An 11,770-nucleotide genomic window follows, 5' to 3' on the forward strand; every position below is an offset into this window, starting at 1 on the left:
AAAGTGAAAGCAGTGATGAAAATTGCTGAAAATGAAGGAAAGCTACAAATAATAATAATAATAATAATAATAATAATAATAAGTTGATAAAGTACAGTCAAAGAAGAATCAATATTGATAAAGATGGGGAGAGGAAAAAAAAGGGAAAACTAAAAAAACTGAATATAAAGTGGGATTGTGCTGCATGCAAGATTGTGATTCTCTCTCTCTCGCGCTTTCTGTTTCTGTTTCTCCCTCACCTGCGTTTTTTCTCTTAATTAGGTTTGTTAGCCTGTGAGTGTTCTTATAAAAACAAAAGATGCTACATGATTAAAATGTATGGGGGGATTTTTATTGGGAATATTTGAATATTTATATTTAAATGTACACAATTTATCTGTGTTTAAAATATCCCCAACAGGTCTGGTCCCAGTTGCTGTATCTAACCTGCAAACCATCCCTCACAGATATAAGTTGATCATGACAATAATGTCATGGCCCACTGCACAAAATTACTGCAGTCTGATGTACACTGATCTGGCAATAATTCTACATGATAATAATTGGCTAAGACTGAATAAAGAAGCAGCAAACAAAGATCTGGCAACATTAGCAGCTGTCTATGTTGAATTGCAGAATGATGTCAATAGCTGGCGTTGGTCCTTAGGCATTGCTACCAACTGGTACTCTGAAGAGCCTGCTAATTATCATGAAAATGAATCATGTGTTGCAATAAATTCAGCAATTCAGTGGTATGATGCTCCATGTGGAGATCCAAAATATGTCATATGCCATGATGGTGAGTCAATACCGGATGTTTATTTTCTATAATTTTGTTTTGATGGCTGAATTTTCACCTGTTTGGGTTGTACTTTACATATTTTTATGTAAGGATAGGTGCTGACAGAGATGTCACCATTTGTTAACTTTTTTACAGCTAAATTCAGTGGTACTAACAAATTTATTGGGATTGCAAGTCCTCTAACATTCTGGTTTGAAGCTTGGAATTACTGCTGAACACATTACACAGACTTGGCCAGCTCTCTTAGCAGCTCAAACAACAACATGATAGGAATAGCGAAAAACATCCTTGGTGATTCCTGGTTTGGGCTATACAGAGACACTTGGAAGTGGGCAGATGGGTCCAATGCTTCAGACCTCCTTTGGTATCCTGGACTATGGAAGTATATTGGTGCCAAAATTCCTCAAAGCAAAATAGCAGGTTGAATTACATGAACTGTAAAAAACTTGCTGCAATAAAAATGTTAGAATTTTTCTGCATTGCAATTTGATCTGAATTGAAAAAAATCCTTAGAGCATTTACAAAAAATATTAGGCATAAAATTTAGGCTTTGAAACCAAACAATGTAATTTATGCAGATGTTAAACTAACTATGTCAGATTAGAACCTGAAATACTTTACTCCCCTTGAAGAGAAGGAACTAATTTCACTCATCTCTTCTGCAAATTCATCAACCTGTATATTAGATCCTGTACCGACACATTTTCTTAAACAGATAGTACCAGCAATAACAGAACCCCTGTTGAGAACAATTAATTCTTCACTTAGCATTAGGTATGTTCCAAAATCTTTTAAATTAGCAGTTATTAAACCGATTATCAAGAAAACTGACATTGACCCTTGTCAGCTGTCCAAATACAGGCCAATATCAAACCTCCCCTTTATCTCCAAGATTCTGAAAAAGATAGTAGCGGAGCAGCTATGCTCATATCTACATAGAAATGGCATACATGAACTGTATCAGTCAGGATTTAGGCTCATCATAGCACAGAGACAGCACTTGTTAAAGTATAAAATGACCTCCTATTGGCCTTTGATCAGGGTTGTGTAACCATGCTCGTATTACTCGACCTCAGTGCAGCATTTGACACCATTGATCATGCTATTCTTCCTCACAGATTAAAAAATGTAACAGGAATTAAGGGTACAACCCTCTCCTGGCTCAGATCCTATTTGATCGATCGGTATCAGTATGTAGACTTAAACAGTGATTATTTCTCTATTTTCTCAACTGGAGTCTGGTGTTCCACAGGGTTCAGTTTTAGGCCCACTGCTTTTTCCCTTTAAATGCCTTCTTTGGGCTACATAATCCGTAAGCATGGTGTTAGGTTTCACTGTTATGCTGACGACACACAGATATATGTCTCAGCAAAACCTGATGAGATAAACCAGCTTACTAAAGTTGAGCAATGTGTGCAGGACATAAGAAATTGGATGATAAATAACTTCCTTCTGCTTAATCAAGATAAGACAGAAGTTCTAGTCATAGGACCGCATACAGCTAGAAGTAAAATTTTAGATCACTCTGTAACTTTAGATGGCCTTTCTGTTCTATCAAGTGCAACAGTAAAAGACCTCGGTGTGATTATAGATTCCAGCCTTTTATTTGAAGCTCATGTAGATAACATTGCCAAGATAAGAAATATGTTGTCGTTAAATGATGGGTCCAGAAAAACTAGTTCATGCTTTTATCACCTCTAGGTTGGACTATTGTAATGCCCTACTGTCTGGTTGTTCAACTAGGTGCATAAACAAGCTTCAGCTAGTCCAGAATGCAGCAGCAAGAGTCCTCACTAGAACCAGAAGATGCGAGCACATCACACCTATCTTATCTTTACTTCATTGGCTACCGCGTATTATGAAAACTACAGCTGGGGGCAGAGCTTTTTTTTTTACAAAGCCCGAAAATTATGAAAGTCATGCAAATAGTGTTTGGGACACAGTCTTAGTGTTTAAGTCCAGGCTAAAAACCTATTTATTTAATCAAGCATTTTTATAAATAGATTTGCCTTAGGTAAAGGAGCAGATCTGGGGGACTCATGGATGTAGAGTATTATGGTGAACTGGTATGTTTAGATGCTGTCTTCCCCACTCTCATTAATCACTCAGGTTTGTTGATGGTGAGGTGATTGGTTGCTTTACATCTCAGGGAGCCCCCATGTCTGTGTTTTCTTCTGGCTCTTCCTTTTATTTATGCTGTTCATAGTTAGTCCTCCTGGAGTCTCTGCTTGCACTCTACAGTAAATATACATTTACTTTATACATTATATGACTGTGACCAGACCTAACTGTTATCTCTTCTGCTCTCTCTCCTGCTCTTTCTCTTCCCTCTCTCCCCCTCTCTCTCCTTCCCTGTCTCTGTCAAGTTACACATGTCGTTCCTGAGCTGCCAGTGATCCAGACTACCTCTGCCCTCCGGACCTGTCTGACCCATCCTGGTGCCCCGCTTCTGGTTGGATTTCTTGTCACATGGATGCCCCGTGTGTCTCTTTGGAATGCGTCTCGTGTCTGGGGATGGTTCTCTCTACCTAGAAGACGGTTCTGGCCTCAACTGATGTTGGCAGCTGTTTCTCTGAGGACTTGACCGTTCGATAGTTTAGGACTGGAACTTCATACAAGTCTACCTGAGTTTTCAATATCTAACTGGACTCCATATTAACATAATAATAATAAATAATAATACATTTTATTTATAATGCACTTTATATTTGAAACAAATCTTAAAGTGCTACAAAATTAATTCGCCCCGAAAGCTCTGATAAAAAGATAAGTTTTAAGACCAGATATAAAAGCATCAACAGTCTGTGGTGTCCTCAGGTGGCCTGCGAGATCATTCCACAGTCTGGGTGCAGCTGAGCAAAAAGCTCAATCTCCCAAGGTATGAAGTTTAGTCTTAGGAGTTTTCAAAAGATGCACTGATGCAGAGCGGAGGTTGCGTGTGGACGTATGTGAGGAAATAAGTTATTTGGGGTAAGGAGGGGCATCCCCATAAATACACTGTTGGGTAAGAAAGGCAACCTTGTAATCAATTCTAAATGAAACAGGGAGCCAGTGAAGAGATTTAAGAATGGGCGTAATATGGTCGTATTTACGCCCTCTCATCAGGACCTAACAACTGCGGGATGGTGTATTTTAACTTTATGCCAGTCGCCGGAGAACTAGCAAAACAAACGCAGAGATGCAGCCAGAAATAACTGCAGAGGCAGCAACACCAGGCTCAAAAACTCCAGTGTATCTAGACCACAGAGCGGACGTCCAAGGAATCACTTAACGTCTTAGCAGCGCTAAAAAACGCCTAAAAAACAGCCTTCGGGTTACTAAAATAGTCCGTATAAAAATAAAAACAGCAGCAGAAAAATAAAAACAGCAGCAGCAGGAGAAGCGGCGGACAGCAAGCGCCAGCATCCTCTCCTCATAGTCCTGTCTCAAACATCAACTAACATCAACAGCTACTGTATGTTGTGCTATGCTGAACTGCCTGCCAACTAACACACAGTATGAATGCAGATCAATTCCTGCTCTCTGTTTCACCCAAATGAGGATGGGTTCTCTGTTGAGTCTGGGTTCTCTCAAGGTTTCTTCCTATTACCATCTCAGGGAGTTTTTCCTTGCCACTGTCGCCCTCGGCTTGTTCATCAGGGACAAACTGACCATTTTTGATTTATACACATTCAAATTCCATGCAAACTTAAATAATTTTTTTGATTGTGTAAAGCTGCTTTGGGACAATGCCAATTGTTAAAAGCGCTATACAAATAAAATTGAATTGAATTAACACAGCTGCACTGGTATTCACACACTCTTATTGGAACTCTATATTGGAACATTCACTGCACACTTTTTATTTTATAATGTTTATTTTCTTACTCTGAAATGGACAGAAAATCAGATACAAGTAAATATGTGTTTACACTTACTGAATATAATATACATTTATGACATAAATTTTACTTAACTGAATATAATCTATCAAAATGCTGATCACCTGCCACAAGAGTCAACTTATTTTCCTAGTCTAGTGGATAGAAAAACATGAACGAATTAGTCTCAAAACTTTACTTTGATTAATGTTACACACGCATGTGATGTCTCCACTCCTGCTGTATGACTGGTCAGTCTCCACCATTGACACTTAGACATCACAAGACTCGCCTATGAGCAAACATGAGTAAACAGTGGAGCTTCATTTTTTTCTTAAAAAAAAAAGATAAATATTACAATTAAAGAGTTTCTTATAATGGGGCTTTTGTAGTAAAAAATTTTGTCTGCTTTTTTACAGTAAAATTAAATGGGATTTGGTGACACCTGCATGTAAATTTTACTGAAGGAATACATTTAATAGCACCATCGTCATGCTAATTCAACACATTAAAACTGTAAAAATTTCAGTATATATTATTATTATTATTATTATTTTACGATGCATTTACAGTGCATTTTATTAAATTTTTATATAATAACCAATAAAATTAAACATGTGTTGATACATTACATCTAACAGCACTAATTTGTACAGAATTTATTTAGAAAATGCTCACCTCATTTTTTCTTTTCGCACAATGTGAAAGGAACAGGCCTGTATTGTCATGCCCTAAAAGAAGGTGAGATGGAAATCAGTCCCCATGATGTAAATTATCAGCAAATACTACTGTTTTACATTAAATAGTATATTTAAGGCATTATTATTTGTTTGGAGATTTAAGAACGTCAGAAAGACGTTTAAATATACAGAGTTATTGAAAGACTGGCATCTAGATCTTTTCTTCATATTATTCCTAGATGAGGGCTTCAATATTGCAGTTCTTTTTATGTGTGTTGCTTGTTTGTTTAGATGTCTCTCTCATACTCTTGCAACACTTTGCCTGTTTTTGTAATGCATACACTATTGTATTTCCGTATACTTAGTTTGTGTCTTTATGAATTAAAATCCTGTTATGTAGATACACTTCAAGCATAATGATTTGATTTTAATAAACTATTATGATTATTGCATTAGTGATAATTTATGAAGTAATGACATTAGTTTAACTTTTTAATTTGAACGTTTATATACCCTTTCATATAAACCTTGTACTTTTTATGGCATCATGGAGACTAAGTTCAATTTTTTTCCTCTACTGTAGGTTATAATTCCTTATGTTGCTTTAGGACATTTGCTCTTACTGTTCTTAAGGACATTTTATTTTTTCACCTTCATCTGCTGGTCTGTATTTTCATGTCCTAGTGGAAGGTGAAATGGAAATTAGTCTCCATGGTGCTTTGAATTAGCAGTCTAACCCTATTATACCATTTCCAAAAAAAAAGTATTTTATTTGCATAAGGAGTTTAGAAAGTCTGAGAATTTTCATGAAGATTTGAAATATAAAGACCTAGTTAAAAAGAACAGCAACCCTCTTCTAAACATTAACTTTATTTCACAGGTAACGTTTACTGTTGCTTTTTTTATGCATGTTGTTGGTTTAAAGTAGGTCTTTTTTTAATCCTAATTTACCTATTTACTTACCTCATACTTTTTAATGACTATACAGTTACAGTTTTGTAAAATTATAAATTAAGTTTTATGCTGTGTGACTGGTTTATATATATATATATATATATATATATATATATATATATATATATATACTGTATATATATATATATATATATATATATGTATATATATATATATATATATATATATATATACGCTCACCTAAAGGATTATTAGGAACAGCATACTTATACGGTGTTTGACCCCCTTTCGCCTTCAGAACTGCCTTAATTCTACGTGGCATTGATTTAACAACTGCAAGGTGCTGAAAACATTCTTTAGAAATGTTGGCCCATATTGATAGGATAGCATCTTGCAGTTGATGGAGATTTGTGGGATGCACATCCAGGGCACGAAGCTCCCGTTTCACTACATCCCAAAGATGCTCTATTGGGTTGAGATCTGGTGACTGTGGGGGCCATTTTAGTACAGTGAACTCATTGTCATGTTCAAGAAACCAATTTGAAATGATTCGAACTCTGTGACATGTTGCTGGAAGTAGCCATCAGAGGATGGGTACATGGTGGTCATAAAGAGATAAACATGGTCAGAAACAATGCTCAGGTAGCCCGTGGCATTTAAACAATGCCCAATTGGCACTAAGGGGCCTAAAGTGTGCCAAGAAAACATCCCCCACACCATTACACCACCACTAGCCTGCACAGTGGTAACAAGGCATGATGCATCCATGTTCTCATTCTGTTTACGCCAAATTCTGACTCTACCATTTGAATGTCTCAACAGAAATCGAGACTCATTAGACAAGGCAACATTTTTCCAGTCTTCAACTGTCCAATTTTGGTGAGCTCGTGCAAACTGTAGCCTCTTTTTCCTATTTGTAGTCAAGATGAGTGCTACCGGTCTTTTGCTGTTGTAGCCCATCTGCCTCCAGGTTGTGCATGTTGTGGCTTCACAAATGCTTTGCTGCATACCTCAGTTGTAACGAGTGGTTACTGTATTTCAGTCAAAGTTGCTCTTCTATCAGCTTGAATTAGTCGGCCCATTCTCCTCTGACCTCTAGCATCAACAAGGCATTTTCGCCCACAGGACTGCCGCATACTGGATGTTTGAGCAGATTGTATGGATTGAAATACTCAGACCGGCCCGTCTGGCACCAACAACCATGCCACGCTTAAAATTGCTTAAATCACCTTTCTTTCCCATTCTGACATTCAGTTTGGAGTTCAGGAGATTGTCTTGACCAGGACCACACTCCTAAATGCATTGAAGCAACTGCCATGTGATTGGTTGATTAAATAATTGCATTAATGAGAAATATACTGTAACAGATGTTCCTAAAAATCCATTAGGTAAGTATATATATATATATATAAACATATAAAAAACTGCTTTAAAGCAAAAATTTATAGTGTGTACTAAATATTTAGTATTAAGAACTTAGCTGCTCAAGACTGTGTTACACAGTGCAGGGTATGTTGTCCAAATTTGAATATTTTAACAATTGCCTAGTACATCCTAGATGTGTGTTGATGAAAAATTATTTTTCCCCCAACATTTTAACTTATTTTATCAATTAAGCATTTAATTATATATATTTGTGGAGCCTTGGTTCACAAACGTCTTGAGGTTTTTTTTTTTTTTCATGAATCAAATTAATCCATTCTCCATCACTATTAAATATAAATATAAACTTTACAGAAGAACACTTCCTTTTTATATCTACTGATAAACACACATATCTTAGGGAGACTCGCTGACATAAAGGAATAGAGGAGAGGAAGTTGGGTGGGGAGGAGGTTATTGTTTGAAACAAAAGTTCTCTTCCACACTGAAAAAAAAAAATTAAGGTATAGTAAAATATACTTGACTTACTGTCATAATTTTTACATCGCAATGTTACAATTCATTAAGAAATTAAAATTTTTAAGTAAAATTTTAAATGAATACATAATTAATTCATGTATAAAATGAACTGAGTGGAAATAGTAAATTGTATTACATATTTTCTAATATAATTTAACTGTTTTAAAGAAATATACATATTTTAAATTGTTTAAAAAAAAATTGATTCAAAGTTTCCATTAGGAAAGGTTCAATTTAAGGTTAAAAGTGTGATCAGGTTACGCTTACCACGACTTTCAAAACATAACATAAAATAAATCGTGTGACACGGTAAAAAATAGTGTTAAAAAGAATCAATAAACTACACATTATTATTCAATTATTCAGGTATTCAACCCTGGTCTGTCATCAAGGATAAACAGTACACTTCTAATGTCTTGGCCATGCAAGTATTGCAAATTTGAGACATCAAAACATTTAGAGCTTTTAAAGCATTACAGACTGAAGCATCCATATACCGGTCACAGCTGGTCAGTGCCTTGCACTTAAATTGTCCTTGTTCATTTATAGGATGGGGGGCTCTTAGAGCACATTTGTGTAAAGACCATGCACAACCACAACAGTTAAGTCAAACTGTTTCCTTTTCATGCCTTGTGTGCACTTCAGTTAATTGTCATACACAGAGGCAATTTTTTGAACACATTGGAATTCATCTGAAAAAGCACAAAACTGTTTATTGTGTTTTTAAAGACTGTGACTACAGTACCAATATATATTCAACTTTTGCTTCACATTGAAGCAGGAAGCACACTCCTCACTGCCTTGAAGATTTTAAGAATACTGTATTCCAGATAGTAGTAGAAAGTGAAATTGTTGCTTCTGAAGAAACTCTTGTAAAAGAGGATAAAGATTTGTGTGAAGCCATCGTTGATCATCTTGCTTCCTTATTGCTTAAATTAGGCTGCATTTTTAATGTGCCTAGTAAACGCATAGATGAAATTGTAGATGATTTTCAGTTTATTACTTGTACAGCTTCTAAACAGGTAATCAAAAACATTGTCCACAGCACTTTAAATAAACATAACTGTAATCTTGAAGAACTGGTAATCACAGAATTGGTAAATAACATTTGCCAGTTAAATCCCCTTAGTGCAGCCTTAAATGAGAAAGGTCCTCTCGGCACAGCATTTCAGCGGAATAGGTACCTACAGAAACATTTCTCTATTGTTAAGCCATTAGAGTATATACTTGAAGAAAATGAGGGACGGACGTTCCAGTACGTACCAATTTTGCGGTCCTTTTTAGAAATTCTAAAGAACGTGGACTTTCAGGATAAGCTGTTCAAGAGTGCAAGACACCACAGACCGTGTCAATATGCAAGTTTTCGTGATGGTTCCAACTTCAAGGAGAACAAATTTCTATCCGAAGAGGAGTTAAGACTTTTACTTTTACTGTACTATGATGATTTTGAAATTTGCAATCCTTTAGGAACCTCGCACAAAAAACATAAGATAACTGGAGTCTACTGGGTGTTGGCTGATATTCCTTCTGTATTGAGATCTGCATTATCATCCATTTACTTGTTAAATTTTGCTATTCTGCAGTGCTGGAGCCATTGTTAAAGGATTTGAAAAGCCTTGAAGAAGATGGAATTTTTGTGCCTCATTTGGGAAAAGTTGTAAAAGGCTCAGTATTTTCTGTGATTGCTGATAATCTTGGTGCTCACTCACTCAGTGGTTTTGTTGAAAGTTTCAGTGGGTCACATGCTTGCAGATTTTGTGTTGGAGAATGATCGCAGTTTCAAGAACTTGAAGTAAGAACAGGAGCGTTCCCTAGCAGAACAAAACAGCAATATCAGTTGGATGTTGAAGCGGCATTGGCTAGTAACACCCACCGCCATGGAGTTAAAACACACTGTGTACTTACTCAAAGTTTAGGTCATTTTCATGTGACAACCGGTTATCCACCTGATGTACTCCATGATTTACTTAAAGGTATTGTACCAGTAGAATTGGCAAATGAGGGACTCCTAGATGGCGGCGCGTGCGCAACGCGAGGCTCGGCGTCTCTCCAGAAACTGCAGTTTAGTAGTTATTTACTTGATCATATTCAGTTTATTTACGCAAAACGCTTTCTGTCTAACCTCATATAGTGGACAGGAACTTTTAGACATCAGTTTACAAGAAACAAACAGTGGCATAGTAGACTTTCGTCTCATTCCTCTTGAGATCTACAAGCCATCGGAGGTTACAGGCTATCCCTGGCCAGGCGGAAGTGCTTGCAGGCGGCGAAGAGACCGTAAACAAAGGCGTGGGAAGCGCGAAGGGCTATGTGCTAAGCTAAGGCTAACACCACACCGGCTTTCCTTACCCAGCATTTTCCTTGCTAATGTGAGGTCTCTGGTAAATAAGATGGACAAACTGCGACTCCGTATTGCCAACAGCAAAAAATTACGGACTGCAACATTCTAATATTTACAGAAACATGGCTAAGCAGTGACATTCCCGACAGCGCAACCGAACTAACTGGACGCTTCATCCTACGAGTGGACAGGACAACTGAGGGCTCCGGGAAGACCAAAGGTGGAGGTTTATGTATTTATGTAAACAAAGCCTGGTGTACTAACTGCACGGTCATTGGAAGTCACTGTTCTGCTGATGTGGAATTTTTAACGATTAAATGCAGACCCTTCTATCTACTGAGGGAGTTTACAACTACAGTTATAACTGCTGCATACATACCACCGGATGCTAATGCTAAGACTGCTATGAAAGAACTGCATGAAGCTATTAGCAAACAACAGACTGCTTATCCTGAGGCTGCTTTCATTGTTGCAGGGGGGATTTTAATCACTCTAACTTGAGAACAGTACTCCCCAAATTTTTTCTAAATGTAGACTGTCATACAAGAGGAAGCAAAACTCTGGATCTCTCTCTAAAACTCTAAGCATTTCACTACATTTCGTACTGTGTATGTTTGTGTATGTGACAAATAAAATTTGAATTTGAATTTGGATCATGTCTATACAAACATAGCTAAGGCATACAAAGCTTTAACCCTCCCCCACCTGGGACAGTCTGATCACCTTTCAATGTTCTTGCTTCCCAATTACACTTCGCTCATTAAACGTGTGAAGCCCTTAGTTACATCCATCAGAGTGTGGACTGAAGAGACTGACACTATACTTCAGGGACGATTCCATCACACAGACTGGAGTAGGTTTGCCTTTCAAGCTACTTCTGACTCTCACACGGACATTAATCTGTACACTTCTGTTTTGGACCACATCAAAGCCACCATTGACAGTGTAACAACTGTGAAGCAGATTACAATATACCCTAATCAGAAGCCATGGATGAACAGGGAAGTTCGGCTCCTGCTCAAGGCCCGGAATGCTGCCTTTAGATCAGGAGATGTACAAGCCTATAGTGCATCTAGAGCTGACCTGAAAAGGGGTATTGATAAGGCCAAGTGGAGCTACAAGTTGAGGATCGAAGATCATTTCAACAACTATGATCCTCGGCGTATGTGGCAGGGCATACAGTCCATCAGTGACTACAAACCCACCCACTCTGCACTCATATCCACTGAAGTCTCCTTTCTCAATGAACTAAATAATTTCTATGCTCGTTTTGATCAGAGTCACCAAGAGA

Source organism: Clarias gariepinus, chromosome 20, assembly GCF_024256425.1.
Source record: "Clarias gariepinus isolate MV-2021 ecotype Netherlands chromosome 20, CGAR_prim_01v2, whole genome shotgun sequence".
NCBI classification, from domain to species: Eukaryota; Metazoa; Chordata; class Actinopteri; order Siluriformes; family Clariidae; genus Clarias; species Clarias gariepinus.